Source organism: Palaemon carinicauda, chromosome 15 (genome assembly GCF_036898095.1).
Source record: "Palaemon carinicauda isolate YSFRI2023 chromosome 15, ASM3689809v2, whole genome shotgun sequence".
Taxonomy (NCBI): Eukaryota; Metazoa; Arthropoda; class Malacostraca; order Decapoda; family Palaemonidae; genus Palaemon; species Palaemon carinicauda.
The window spans coordinates 138,251,712-138,267,555 of NC_090739.1; the positions used below are offsets into that span (position 1 = coordinate 138,251,712).

At 46.3% G+C, this 15,844-nt stretch overlaps 1 long non-coding RNA gene and 1 pseudogene across 1 annotated transcript in view; both read right to left on the minus strand.

Moving 5' to 3' along the window:
• Positions 1 to 15,844, minus strand: part of LOC137654404 (uncharacterized) — a 252,887-nt gene that overhangs the window by 222,763 nt on the left and 14,280 nt on the right. The gene's annotated exons all lie outside the window — the stretch shown is intronic.
• LOC137654851 (5S ribosomal RNA) lies at positions 14,567 to 14,685 on the minus strand (annotated as a pseudogene).

Below are 15,844 nucleotides of genomic sequence, written 5' to 3' on the forward strand. Positions count from 1 at the left end.
ATACGGAGACGACAAAGAGTCGTCTCCCATTTTCGGGGAATCATGTTATACCTCCAAGGTGATATGATATTTGTTACTTCCCTCATTTTATTGCCGTCTTGACTGTCCCAGTGCTGTTGCCATTTATCACAAACCAATTTCTTGATGTAAGGTAGGAGATCGTTACATGGAATGGGATACCTCCTTGGTAACAACTCGGATGCCGCATTCTTCGCCAGTAAATCTGCCTTCTCATTCCCAGACACACCTACATGTGCTGGAACCCAACAAAATCGAACAGTTATACCTTTCCGTCCAATAATAAAAAGCCATTCTAAAATCTTTAAAACTAGAGGGTTACTAGAATTAAAAACTTCTAAAGCTTGAAGAACACTCCTTGCATCACTAAAAATTGTAAAATTACCCTCCTTTTCCAAAGCTATTTTCTCAATAGCGGTTAATATGCCATACAGTTCGGCAGTAAATATGGAAGCTGTTAGAGGAAGTGCACCTCTACAATTAAAATCATTACTATGTACTCCAAATCCAACGCCAGCATCAGATTTGGAGCCATCAGTATATATAAAAGTCGATCCCCTATGTTCTTCGACATGTTCCATAAAAAGAGACCTGGATTCTAAGTCAGTCATATTCTTCTTAACTCCAATAAAGTATTTACAAAATGATATGTCAGGTAATTTCCATGGAGGCGTTGATGATACCTTGAATGGAAGTACCTTATTTCTAATTATATCCAGACTATTTAAAAATCGTTTCACCCGAAAGCCATAAGGTTGAGGAGATTTTGGGTGCAACTCAAAGTATGATGCGTGTCTTACAAGGCTTGCAGTCTGAAAGGCTAGAGAGCTAGGGAGTCTTTGCCATCTAAACCAATACCGAAGAATGGAAGACATTCGGTAAAGGTCTAGAGGTAACTCTCCAGCATCAACAAGGAGACTTGGGATAGGCGAGGTTTTAAAAGCTCCAGTAGATAATCTAATACCTGCATGATGTATCGAGTCTAATATTTTTAACCGGCTTGGGGTGGCTGAAGAATATACCTCACAACCATAACTAATTTTGGAAAAAATCAAGGCCTTGTATAATTTTAAAATAGTATTGCGGTCTGCCCCCCATGATGTATGGGACAATACTTTTAAGATATTCAGAGCTTCAACACATTTAGCTTTTAGCGCTTTTAGGTGAGAAACCCATGTAAGTCTACAGTCAAATATCAAACCTAAAAATTTGGTTTCCGATACACATGGTATCCGTTGACCTTTAATGTATATATCCGGGTCTGGATGTACTCCCCGGATACGACAAAAATGGACAATGGTAGTTTTACTTGTCGAGAACTTAAATCCATTCATGTCAGCCCACTGGATAATTTTATCAATAGAGAGTTGGATTTTTCTCTCAACCATTGCCATTCTAGTGCCAGCAAATGATATTGAGAGATCATCCACAAATAGTGTTGAGAGAACATCCTGGGGAATGGCTGAGGATATCCCATTAATTGCTAGTGCAAAAAGGGTTACACTCAGCACACTACCCTGAGGAACTCCTTCTTCCTGGCACTTACTCTCTGATAGAGTTTCCCCCACTCTCACTTGAAAAACTCTACGTGAAAGAAATGCCTGAATAAATAGTGGCAGCTCTCCTCTCAATCCCAATTCATGAATGGTTTTAAGAATACCATATCTCCATGTGGTATCATATGCCTTTTCAAGGTCAAAAAATACTGTAACATGGTGCTGTTTGGAAGCAAAGGCTTCACAAATAGAAGACTCAAGTCGTATCAACACATCAGTCGTTGAGTGCATTTTTCGGAATCCACATTGAATCGGTGATAAAATACCTTTCTTTTCAAGGTACCATATCAGCCTTGCATTGACCATCTTCTCCATAATTTTACATAAACAAGATGTCAATGCAATAGGACGATAGTTTGCTGCTAAAAACTTGTCTTTACCGGGTTTTAAAAAGGCTAAAATAATGGCTAGTTCCCAAACACTTGGGTAACTATGATCATGCCATATTCTATTAATAATGCTTAAAATAAATAGCTTTGTATTAAAATGTACATGTTTAATCATTGCATATGGAATTCCATCGGGTCCAGGGGCTGTTTCGTTGCAATGAGCAAGTGCGGAATCAAATTCTCTTTCAGTGAAAGGAGAATTATACGACTCTTCCCTTCTTGTTGCAAAATTTAAAATTTTATTTTCTTCAGTGCTCCTATACTGGTGACCAGGGGCTCCTTCACACTTGCTGGATACATTTGAAAAATGATTAGCCAAGGCATTGCTAACTTCATTTGCTTCAGTTACATACTGGCCATTCACCTTCAACACTGGTGGTGGGTTGGGGGTGAATTTGCCAGCTATCTTTTTTACTTTCCTCCACACAGAAGATGCTGGTGTTCTACTGTTAATGGAGGAAACAAAAGACATCCATGACTGGCGCCTTGCTTCTTTCATGGCACGACGGAACTGTGCTCTACATTTCTTGTACATAATTAAATTCTCATCAGTTCGGAGTCTACGCAATCGTGTTAGAGATCTTCTTGTGGCTCTGTGGAGTGCAGTTAGTTCTGAAGACCACCACGGGACTGGTCGTCGTTTGAATAATCCTGTTGTTTTGGGAATTGAATTGACTCCTGCTGTATGAAGAGTTCCATTCAGCAGGTCTATGGCATCATCAATACTTTCAAACTGTTCTGCTCTCCCTTCGATTTCACTTAGCTCACAAAATTTAACCCAGTCTGCCTTGTCTAGATTCCAACGTGGCGATCTTTGCAAAGGTGGACCCTTGTTGGTGTTTATAATGATTGGTGCATGATCACTAGTATGCCAATCATCTAATGTCCTCCAATCAAAATCAAGAAGGCAGTTAGAGCTTGCAATTGAAAGGTCAATGCATGACAAAGTACCTGTCTGAACATGGAAGTGCGTGGGCTCTCCTGTATTAAGGAGCCCCACATCCTCATTCTCCACAATTGATGAGATAATATTGCCCCTTGTGTTGGCCAAAACATCACCCCATAAAGGATGTCTACCATTCATATCTCCCAGTAAGAGAAAAGGTTGAGGGAGTTGTTGAATAACTTCTGCTAAATCATCATATAAAATATCATCATTTGGAGGTAAGTACAGAGAGCATATTGTATATTTTCTCCCTATATCAATTTGTACAACAACTGCCTGCAGGGTTGTACGTATAGACATGGGTATTTGGGGAACATCTCGACGAATGTACATGAGACTTCCGCCATGGCTCCCTGCTTGTTGATTATATGGTGTTCTATAGCTAACATACTCTCGAGGACTAGGAGTGTTAGAATCAAGCATACTTTCCTGTAGACATACTATTATGGGGGAATGCTCATGAATTAGGAGCTTAAGTTCTTCATATTTCGCCCTCAAACCCTGACAGTTCCATTGCAAAATGGAGGAGAAAACTATGGATTATTTCTGGAAGACGTCTTGGGTGAGGTCTTCCCATTAGCAGTTTTTAATCTAACATTATTACTTGTAGGTTTCTTCAGAGATGGTCTTGTTATGTTGGGTTTTACGTTGGAGTTTTTCTTTGTATCTTTTTTATATATTTGTTGAGGGGGATGGTGGACCTCAACTTGAATTTCTGATTTATTTAAATTGTCTTCTGGTTGATCGCCAACATCAACAGACAAAACATCATATTTATTTGATGTCATAATTCTAGTATTTCTTATGGAAGGGGGTGAGAGAGATGGAGGTCTCTCTCTTTTACGATTAATAGGTTGCAGGTTACCAGGTTTTTGTACCTTCCCCACTACAGGTACACCTGATAACTTGGTGTCAGGTGGAATCTCCATTAAATCAGGCAAGGATATGGCCTGGGAGAGGTTAGTACTATCCTTTGTAATGGGGGACAAAGGTTTGATAGTGGTGGGCAATGTCTTTTTGTTGATACTCAATGATAAATCTTTAGGAGGAGATGTTCTTGTCTTATGCAGCACTTTATCAATAGATTGTGAATTCCTTTTTCGAGAACTACCTACAGTAGTAGGTGGGTGAGATGATTCCCGAGGAACTTTTTCTCCTGTTTTTAATGTTTTTGCATAAGTATTAGATTTATTTAATAATCTCTTGGCATGCCCCACGCTTACATGTTCAATAATTGATTTATTGAGGGCAGCCTCTTCTAACTTATAAAACTGGCAGCTCCTATCATTAGATTTATGATTAGAGTTGCAGTTTAAGCATCTTGCCTCAAGTGTACAATCCCCATGGTAAATTTTGGAGCAAGTATTACAAATTTTTTCATTATTGCAAACTTTGGAAGGATGTCCAAATTTAAAGCAATTATAACATTGCAGTGGCTTCTGCTTAAAAGGTTGAACTCTGATCCTTTCGTTTTCTATGTCTATGTGGAAAGGTACATCAGCATCCTGGAAAGTAAGAACAATCATTGATGTTCCAGGTACTTTATGTACTTTCCACACTGATAGGGGACACATGGCCAATATCTCCTCTTCAGTAAATTCATACAGATCCCTATTAAAAACCACTCCCCTTCCATAGCTAAAGTTTAGATGGGGTTTGATGTCCAATTTTATATCATCATTTACTGTCTTCAAATTAGACAGTATAACAGACTGTGTGTATGACTTGGCCTTTATCAAGAAACTTTTCTTCCCGAATCGAGATATATCTCCAGGTGCGATCGTACCTACCTTCCTCTGAAGAAATTTGCATATCTTGAAATAATTTTCCGTACCTCCCACAGATTGAGCAAGAAGCCACATTGGTGGTTTTGGCTTTCTTTGGGATGGTATATCTGCCTCTATATCTTTATCAGCCCAGTCTGCTGGTCTGTAGACATCCAGATCTTTAGGTGCCCCATCACAAAGAGCACCCTTAACACTCATATTACCTACTTTAATATCAACAATGTTACAGCTTGCATTAAATGCTTCCTCATGACAATTAAATGATAACCAAGATTCCCAATTATCATCTTGAAGTTTCATTCTAATTTCTTTTATTGATCCGTAACACTCAAATATTTTATGTAGCACATCATAATTAGCTTCTAAAGGGATTTGGGTAACGTGCAGGACTTTCAGTTTTCCTGTGTTGCCCAAATTACCCTTTTTCAGAATATTTAAAGAACAGTCCTTTTTAGTTCCTAGGTCGTCAACGGAGTTTTCTTTAAATGAATTGCCAGAGGTCGTCAACAGTGCCGGGGGCGAGTCAGCATATCCAGGGGAGGTGGGGTCATTTTCACAAGAATCCATCATAAAAAAGAAGAGAGAAGAGTGATTTTTTGAAGTTTGATTTACCTGCTTGAGAACATTAAGGCATCACATGTTGGGAAGGAAATTTACACTCTCCACTACCGGCACAGTAAGAGTATACTTCCCAGATGGTCCACTCCATACCCTACCCGAAGGATAGCATCAAAACAGATATAGAGGCACAGGTGTAAGCTGAACCCGCCTGTTAGGACTGAGACCAAGAAACTATGGAATCATCCTCCCCATATCTGTAATGACGGGCTTCCGGCCAGAAGCCGAGAGTCCTACCCCAAGCATTGGATCCCCCTGGATTCCGAAGACCCAACACTTGGAATAGTTCCGCCAAAAAGGTCCAAACCATCTTCGGGATGGCTGAGATCATCCTATACACTCACATATAGCTTTAAGCACAAACGCCTCCCAACCGCGACACCTTTCACATTCATCAAAGCAGGCAGCAATACCGGATGCATAAACATCCGCCCAAGTGGCAATAACAGATGTAGAAACATCCATGCCATAAATAGAAAAAAAAAAATAATAAACATACATATATATGTAAAAATATACACATATACATATGGAAAATTTTACTCATAGGGTTGGGACAGCATCATGAAAGAAAGTTGATAATATTAGGAGAAGGTTGAAGCAATATAAAGAGGAAGAAAAAGATAAGAAAGAGAGAAATTTAGATTCGAACTGGGGGAGCAATTTCCCCAAGTTCGAGAGCCCTCTTGCCCATCACCAAGATTCAGCATGGGAATGAAATGCCGTGCTGAAGCTCAATGACTTCATCAAGGCATTCTCTCATTAAGAGGGTGAATTCCACGAGCTCCCTGGAAGATGGATGGAATGGAAACTGGAAGTACCCGTCCTTCCGATCAAGGGCCTAAGGAGTCCTGTCGCCTCGTTACCAGTCTGATCGATTCTGCTGTTCTACGCTGGACGAAGTTTGTTCGACAAACTTGATCAGGGCTGAGAGGTCAACTACAGAACTCCCATCTCAGATACTTCCTTACAAGAAAGGATCGACTGAAGAAGCCGGGGGTGAAGCCTTCGATGATCCTATGGAGGACCTTCTCCTAAGGTATGGATCATTCTGCCCAAATGGGCAACTCTTGCCGACCCTATGGCATAGAGGTTCAGAGACACTGAATTCGCTGACAGAGACGGCAGGCGCGATATCCTTGGCTGATCACAGAGATCGTGCGGGAATGGGCATCGGGAAGCTGTCATCCGGATGAGTAACCTTAATCATCCTCCCAGCGTGAAACCTGCAAGGGGGGGGTGCCAATCCTAGAATTCGTGAACTCTGCCGCTCCATTTCGGACTATGCCCCCCCCGGGGGAGCCTCCCGTGCCATCTGTTCCTGACAGGAGGAAACTGCAATTGGTCACCTTGTCTCAGTTGTCGTAGCCGATAACTTAGGCCGACGTGGTTGAAAGAAAAAGGCGCTGGAGCCCTGCAGAGTCTGGAAGAAAGCGCCTTGGAGGAGTGAAAACGGAAGTAGACTTCCTCCGCACAGCCGCTGTCTAAGTCTCTGTCCTTGGGCACAAACAAACTCTTCTCAAGGATGGAAGGATGTCTGAGGTTGTCGACATCCACGGATGAGACACCCGAAAGGAAGCCCTCGGTCAGCGCGTCCAGATGGTCCAACATCGAGCTTGCCCGTAAGTTAGATACTTAACGACGAAACGCCAAGGTGCCTGAGCCCGAGAGGAGGAAAGTACCCATGACCTTCCTGTAGCTTCCTTGAACCAAACCTCGGGCCATAACCGAGGAGGGAAAGGACCTGGTAAGCCCCCTACACGAGGTGGAGAAGAGGAAGGGGTAAGCAGTCACCCCTTGACCGATGGAGAAATCTCGAACGGAAAGCCCCCCGCCAAAAAACCTTCCAGGGAATGACGGGGAAGGGCTAACCCAGGTTCTAGAAAGAGGAGTGTTGCTCAGACCTCCCTGAAGATTCTTCCTGTTCTTGCAAGTGCCATGCTCAGCGTTTACGGGGTGAGTGGAAATACGCTCCAGGAGAACTCGCCAGGCTGGTCATGCTGCGAAAACCCCAATGGGAATCGTGGTCGCAATCGCCCTGGAGCTCGCGCGATGGTAAATCAATGATTTGCGCGTGGGCGAACGTGGAAGCGCCCATGCACGGTCACGCAGGAACGCAAACGAAGGTGAGCGAAGGAGCGCAGAAGGAGGGCGCTGACGAGCAGGAGAGCGTCTGTGCGCTAACACTGCAGAAGGGCGTGCAGGGGAACCCTGACGCGCAAGGGAAGAACCCACACCGTGGGAAGCATCCCTTTGCCCTAAAGGGACCGTTGCCCGTCGGGTGACGAGGTCAGGTTGCTGGACATCTGCACCAGAAGTTGAAGGTCTGGAAGGCGTAGGAGACCGATCCCCAGAGAGGTCTAAGGAAGCTGGAGCTGCAGGCTGCTTACGGCGAGGAGAGTCCCCTTCGGAGGAAGGAGGTGAAGATTCAAAAAGGCGCCTCTTAGCACCCTTATAGGGAGACGGGAGGCCCTTGCGGCGCAGCGGACGGTGAGCCTTACGGCGAAGGCGGCCACGAGGAAGATCGTCAGGACCATCAGTCCTCCGAAGGGGAGTCTCAGTCAAAGCACTCCCCCTAGAGGGAGGCTTGGCAGCAGAAGAGCCCACGGGACTCCCTTCCCCCTTCGAAGGATGTACGGAAGGGGGAGGAGAGCCTTCAGCACCAACATCCACAACAGTACCTGCAGAGGATTGACCCGACCCGTCGGAAGCCTCTGCCACCACGACGTCAACGATAGACAGAGGATCTACCTCTGCTATCACCGGCGACTGCTTAACAGCGGCCCCTAACTGGACAAGGTCAATCAGGGCTTCCCTGGAGGGCAGGCCCTTAAGCCCCAAGGAAGCCCAAATCTGAAAAAGATCATCGTTAGACAAGGAGTCATTAGCAACAACCTCCCCCGGAGGAGAAGGAGGAACTGCCCCGCTATGGGAGGCGACGCCCTTTCCCCCAATCCAAGGTCGGGAAACAGAACTAGGGCCTGCGCTCCCACTCGGCAGTCTCTCCTTAGGAGCCGAACGAGGGGGAGCTTCGGAGGAGGTTTGGGCGGCGAAAGAAGAGTCCCGAGAGCCTTCCTCCTTCAAGGTAACCCCGGAAGGAGAACGGTCTCTCTTGGACTTCTTACGCCGGCGGCCAAACCTCTCCCACTGGGAGGCAGACCACTCCCTGCACTCACTACACGTGTTCTCTTTGTCACACCGTCGGCCTCGACACTGCGGGCAAAGGGTGTGAGGATCTGTGTCCACCGCAGACATAAAAGTACCGCAAGGGCGACCGGCAATACCAGGGCACTTGCGCATGGTGAACAATAAAGGGTGAGGCCAACTTCAAAACGCACACACACAAACTGGAAGAAAAAGCAAAAAAGATTAAGGCTGTCAATGAGGACGATGGACAGACATCTGTTCATCGCCGGAGCCAAAAGTGAAGTGAAGCAAATCACCGGTGTGTGGGGGGGAGTGGTATCAAGCTACCCCTTCCCCTACCCCCGCTAACTAGCGAGGGGGTAGTTAACCCTCGTTAAAAACTATTGGCTCGTCATTTCAGCTACGCCAAGGTAAACCCAATGTAAATAGCGTGGTTTGTATTTCGGTTACGGAACAACTGAATTTTGGCAGTTATCTTGGTGATGTACTACTAAATTGGTTATTGGCATTCGCTTATTTTGATTTTCTTTGGTATTTGATCGCTATGTTCATAGCTTAAAAGGTAGGATTAGAAGTTTTTCAACCTACTGTAAAACTAACGAACCTATTCTTGAAAACAATGGCGGAAGGAAAACACTCCACCAATACTATGACGTCACAGTCATACGACGTAAAACTACGTAGTGTGACTTGCATTTTCATTTCTTTTTCGATGCAGAGAATGGAAAGTAAAACTCTACTTACAAACTAAAAGTAGTTAAGTGTTTATAATATAAAAGGAATATATTATTTTTAAGAATATATTTGTCCTATTAGTGTTCTTTATTTAGATAATCATCGATCTATTTTCAGAGTTTAAATAAACTAGCGTACTGTTAAAGTTACGCTATGCAGTTCTCAGTCAATCGATACAGTATCACAAATTTATTTGTATCGTTATTTATGAAAAGTAAAATTCTACTTAAAAACCAAAGTATTTAAGTTCTTATAATATAAAAGGAATATATTATTTTTAAGAATATATTTGTCTTATTAGTATACTTTATTTACTGAATCATCGATCTATTTTCAGAGTTCAAATAAAACTAGCGTACAGTTAAAGTTACGCTACGTTGTTCTCAGACAATCGATACAGTATCACAAATTACTTTGCATCGTTATTTATTTTTGTTTTCGATATTGGGGTTTCTAATATTAATCAAATTACCTATTGAATTCTCATTCAAGTCCTTGGCGGAAGATTAATATCTCTCGCAGCGGGCAGGTCTAATTTATATATTACATTTTATGTACTTTCTTTTTACAAGGTAAAAGGCTTACATGTCTTTCCTTTGGTCTTATGTGAAAGAGTATTAAAAAGTGCAATTTTCAGTGCTAAATTAATGCAGTGAATTTAATTAGTCAGTGGAGGGTGCGTCTGCTCGAACCTGTCGTTATCCTAGCCTTAGACCTCTTCCAAGCTCTCTAACCCCTGGGAGAAGGAATGTCGATCGGCGAAAGGAAACGAGAGACGTTAGCGCACTAGCAGACGTCCCCTCGAGCATTCCTTTTGACGCTTCCCAGAACGCTCGCCCTCGCCGTCGGTAAGGCGAGGTAAAAGTGTTATCTAACGCCGAGCGTCAGAGCTTTGGACAGCAAGCTACTAACGCTGCTGTATGAGTTTGACACAATGTTTACAACTGAGTGCAACTTCTTTGTCTCTTTCGTTCGATGAGCGAACGTTCTAGACGCGAACGGCATAGTTCCGAGCAGCTGAATCGCGAGCGTTTTTAATCGCGAGCGTCATTGTTCCGAAAGTCACGTGGCACCGAGCGTCAAGCATCCAGCAGTTGGACTTGACGTAGAGTGTCAAGCAGTTAGACATGACGCCGAGCGTCAAGCAGTTACGTGATGTCGAGCGTTAAGCAGTTGGACGTGACGCCGCATTTTGTATAAATAGCTCCAGGTTTGTATACTAGGAAAAATACAAATTACTTAAAAATTTGTTATATGTTCCGACGTAGATACAAACCCTCCGCTATTTATAGGGTGACTTACTCTTAGGAGGGAGGAAGTCCTCACCAACTGGCCTTGGTCATGACCCGGGGTCCTCCCTATTTCGATCTGTGATCGATAGTAGAAGGGACCCTACCCTCGCTAAAATAAAGTACCGATATAAGGTAATGCACTGATAGCGGCCTGCAGAAGCTTGTGTGTGAGTGGAACTAACAGTGTGGCTTGTCTTTAACATAGGAACTCGAGTACAAAACCTACTGTTCTTAAAGACTTACCCAATACCCTCCCTCAAAAGAGTATTGGGGACGTAACAAAGTACTGTATTCTTCTATACTTAGAAGGCACAAGGGAAATGGGTCTTACCTGCAGCAAGGTGAGGTCAGCTATGCTGAGGCTTGCAGAGCTGTTTTCCCCAGAGGGGAGAAGGTGAAAGGAAGAAAAGAGCCAGGCATTCTTACTCATTCACCCCAGACTAATCCGGGAAGCCTCAGCCCTCAACCCTCTGCTACTTGTCCATCAAGGAGCCTGAGGTGTTTAGATCATTTGTTGTGCGACCACCAAGGGACCGATGGAAAAGGTCTCCATATTGTTGTGGGTTACGTCTTTGCAGGTAGTGGGCCGTGAAGATCGATTGACGGTTCCACATGCCCACTTAAAGCATCTGTGCCACAGAGTAGTTTCTTGAACGCCAGGGACGTAGCAACGCCACTGACGTTATGAGCTCTGGGTCTTAGGATGGAGGAGAGTATAGATTAAGAGTAACCTCAATTGCCTTCCGATCCCAGAGGGGAAGGAGAGAGAGAAAAGTTCCCCTCGAAGGAGGAACATCAGGTTGAAGGTTGACAGCGAATGCTACCTCGTAACGTGGGCAGAATACCGAACAGGGCAGCCGCAGCAATCGGCCTTGTGTTCTACGTCGCTGCTTCCTGTGAAAAAAGGAAGTTGTGATCAATTACAATTCATGCTCCCCTGCACAAAATACACTATTCGGGGAATAAGTCACCTTCCTTGTAAGATAATTCCTCGAAAGGGAGCTGAACTGTTATACACTTTAATTCAGTAATCAAACAAACACACGGCAGTGTTGAGAACCTGCCGACCATCAGCCCAGGGTAGGGCGGCAATGACAACTCCCTTACGGAGGAGGCAGTCGGATACGTTGTCAACAGTAATTAAAGTTACAAGTATCTAACAACATGAACATGACAAATTCGAAGATAATTTGTATTTTTCCTAACCATACAAACCTTAGCTATTTACATTGGGTTTACCTTTTAGCGCAGCTGAAATGGCGAGCCATTAGAATTTAACGAGGGTGTATTACCCCGCGCTTGTTAGCGGGGGGGGGGGGGGGGGGTAGGGGAGTGGTAGCTAGCTACCCCTCCCCCCCTCACACACCGGTGAAGCTCACTTTCACTTAGAGGTAGGACTTGTCTTGGGGGACAGGGCTGGCGGGCAAATATATGTAAAAAGCTAAGGTTTGTATGGTTAGGAAAAATACAAATTATCTTCGAATTTGTAATTTGTTCCGTAACCGAAATACAAACCACGCTATTTACATTGGGTGACTTACCCCTTAGGTAGGGTGGAAAGTCCCCAGCCATACTGGCTTTGGCTTTACCCGGAGACTCAGAATCCGAGTGAGTCGCACTCGAGAAAAGGAGTCCCTACACCTCACAAGTTCCTTGCTCCGCAAGGAACCGTGTGGCCTACATAAGCTTGTGTGTGAAGGAAGAAGTGTGACCCGTCCTAGGCAGTTGACCTGGAGTTCCAGAAGGAACTCTGGGTTAGGACGTTCCCAATACCACCTCACCAGGGTATGGGGGACGTGACAGTATTGACTCAATACTCGGAACACAAGGAAGCATGGTTTACCTGCAGAGGTTCGAGGTCAGCTATGCAGAGACCAGGATGCTGCTTCCCAGTAGAGGGGATGATGAAAAAAGAAGTAAGGGCCAGACATACTTCTTTCGTTCATGCAGACTAAAACCTGATAACAATGCCCTCAACCTTCTGCTACCTGTCCAAAAAGGAGCCTGAGGTTAGACCAGCTGTTGTGTAGCCACCACAGAGCGATAGAAAACATATCGAAACTCCTGTGGGTCACGCCCGGCAGGAAGCGGGCTGCGAAGGTCATTAGACGCTTCCAGACTCCAGCTTGTAGCACCTGCGTCACAGAGTAGTATTACTCGAAGGCGAGGGACGTTGCGATGTATCCGACATCGTGCTGTAGGGCGACGTGACGGGGGAGGGTCTGGAGTCAGGTCGAGATGAATGTCCTTGAGTCCGAGCTGAAGAAGTATACAGTGACTCTCCCCCGTGTCCTTCTTGTGCTCCCAAACCGGCTGCAACTGAGGACAAACTGCAGCTGTTCCCAAAGCTAACCTCTCGATTCCTTTACTGGTAAGAAGGAGAAGGTTTTGGGACATCAGATACAGAATGGTGACTCGAAATCTTGAAGCAATTGGACCGAAGGGCCGGGACCCCAAGATTCTGAGTCTAGCCAACAACTCAGGAGCGAACCTGAATGTTGCCTTCCCCTCTTCCTTAGAAAGGGCGGAGTCGTACGAGACCAAGAAGATCGCTTACACACTGGCCGCGGCCAGAGTGAGCAGGAGCCCCAAAGAGAATACGATCAGAGGCCTGACGTAAAGGGTCTTGAGAAGATCTCTTAAGGGACTAAAAAGTCCGAGCCATGCTCCAAGTTGGAGGTCTCACTTCGACTAGGGCAGGGACATTTGCAGCTTCGCATGAGTGAGGAAAGGTCCAGCGGGCAGGTAAAAGTTATTCCTTTAAGACTGAAGGTCAGGGAAAGGCTGAGCGACAGGCTTCATTGCCGAGAGCGGAAAGGAGTTTCCTCCCGCCGAAAGGCAATAAGTTCGTTATTGTTGGAGAAGAGGCCTCAAGGGAAAAGGTATATCTCCCACGGCACCAACCACCGAAGACTCTCCACTTCGCCTGGAAGACCCCTGCGGATGACTATCGCAGATGACGCGACCTCCGTCCCGCGACTGTAGCGGGTTGTCTCTTCTTGAGGAGGAGGCGTAGTGTCTCCAGGCATGAAGCCGAAGCGACGCCCCGGCTCGTGAAAGATGTTGCAGTGTGGTTGTTCGAGTAGCCTGTGCCGTGGGAGAAGCTCTCCAGGGAGTTCCGTCAGGGGAAGCAGAGGGTCCGGAAACCATTCTGCGCATAGTCCCAGTGGAGCTCTCCCATTGAAAGGTTGACAGACAACCTAGTCTTGTTAGGACCCATTCTCAACAGACAACAAAGGAGGGAAGACGCAGGCGTCGATGTTGTCCCACCATCACCGGAATGCATCTTGCCAGAGTCTTGGGGTCTGAGACTGGGGGGAAGAACAGCGGAAGCTTGAGGTTCCAAGCTGTCGCGATCAGGTCCCCCAGACCAGGACTTGCTGGTTACTCAATGCCAAAGACCCCCAGGTACACTCTCTCTACGAGGCTCTGCTCGGATAGACGGAGAGAACATTCTTCTGCCCGGAATGAGAGAGCCGATGGTGGTATTGAGAGGATCTCAAATCATCTCAGTATCTCTACTGCAAGATGCGAAGGTGTGAAAATGCGTCCCCTGCTGGTTAGAACACGCCAGCACCATGAAGTCGACGCGCACGGAGCGACTCGGCAGGAGCTGTAGGATCTGTAGAGGGGCCAGACTACGGCCCCTAAGCCTGCCTGAATGATGGAGAGGTATCCTTCAGGTCCTGACCATAGGCCTGGATCGGAACATGCCCCTCCCCCCCCCCCTTTTCTTTGACGAGTCCGAGAACAGCATAAAAAATGTGGGGGAAGGACGAGAATATCCACTCCCATCAAGAGGTTCCATAGGTCAACACCCATTGCAGGTCTAATCGTTCCGCTGGTCCCATAGGGGCCAGAAAGTCCGGTTAATCGTTGCTTTGAAACCACCGGAACTTGGACCGCCCCACAGGGAACTTATCCTGAGGCGACCGTTCGGAACTTTAGACGGGTCAATGAGGAAAAGAGAACTAGGAAACGTTCCAAGGTAGGGCTGAAAGCTCTGCTTGACTGAGAACAGGTACTGCAACTCTCCTCAGCCTTGCCACAGTCAACTGAAGGGAAGGCTCGGAGGAGGCGGCAACAGAATCTGGCGTCCCCAGGCGGTCACCCATCCAAGTACCAACCAGACCCGACGTTGCTTAACCTCGCTGGACGGACGAGAAGCGGGGTTTCCAACGTGGTAAGGCCGTTGACTCAATATCACGGCTAGATACTCCAGATGTTGAGGCAGAAGAAGAGAAGGCTCCTAGCAAAATACCATGAACCCACACTCATGGTAAGCATCCGGAAGCTTATCCCGGCGCTGAAGAAGGTCGAACCCGAGCCTACCGGAGTTGACCAGACCTCCAAAAAGCGAAGGAGGCGGAAGCCTGCACCTGAGCGACCATGAGGAAAGCAGGGAGAGTTCTCTGGGGAAAAAAACCTGCGATGCCACGGCGGGATCGCCACACTGCATCTTAAGCAGGAATACCTGTAGTCTAGGCTGAATTCCACGAGCTTCCTGGAAGATGGATGGAATGGAAACTGAAAGTACCCATCCTTCCGATCAAGGGCCTAAGGAGTCCTGTCGCCTCGTTACCAGTCTGATCGATTCTGCTATTCCACGCTGGACGAAGTTTGTTCGACAAACTTGATCAGGGCTGAGAGGTCGACTACGGAACTCCCGTCTCAGATACTTCCTTACAAGAAAGGATTGACTGAAGAAGCCGGGGGTGAAGCCGTCAACGATCCTATGGAGGACCTTCTCCTAAGGCATGGATCATTCTGCCCAAACGGGCAAAAATCTTGCCGACCCTATGGCATAGAGGTTCTGAGACACTGAATTCGCTGACAGAGACGGCAGGCGCGATATCCTTGGCTGATCACAGAGATCGTGCAGGAATGGGCATCGGGAAGCTGTCATCCGGATGAGTAACCTTAGGCATCCTCCCAGCGTGAAACCTGCAAGGGGGGGGTGCCAATCCTAGAGTTCGTGAACTCTGCCACTCCCTCTAGGACTATGCCCCCCCGGGAGAGCCTCCCGTGCCACCTGTTCCTGACAAGAGGGAACTGCTATTGGACACCTTGTCTCAGTTGTCGTAACCAGTCCAATAACTTAGGCCGACGTGGCTGAAAGAAAGAGGCACAAACAAACTCTTCTCAAGGATGGAAGGGTGTCTGAGGTTGTCGACATCCACGGATGAGACACCCAAAAGGAAGCCCTCGGTCATTGTGTCCAGATGGTCCAACATCGAGCTTGCCCGCAAGTTCGATACTTGACGACGAAACGCCAAGGTGCTTGAGTCCGAGAGGAGGAAAGTACCCATGACCTTCCTGTAGCTTCCTTGAACAAAACCTCGGGTCGCAACCGAGG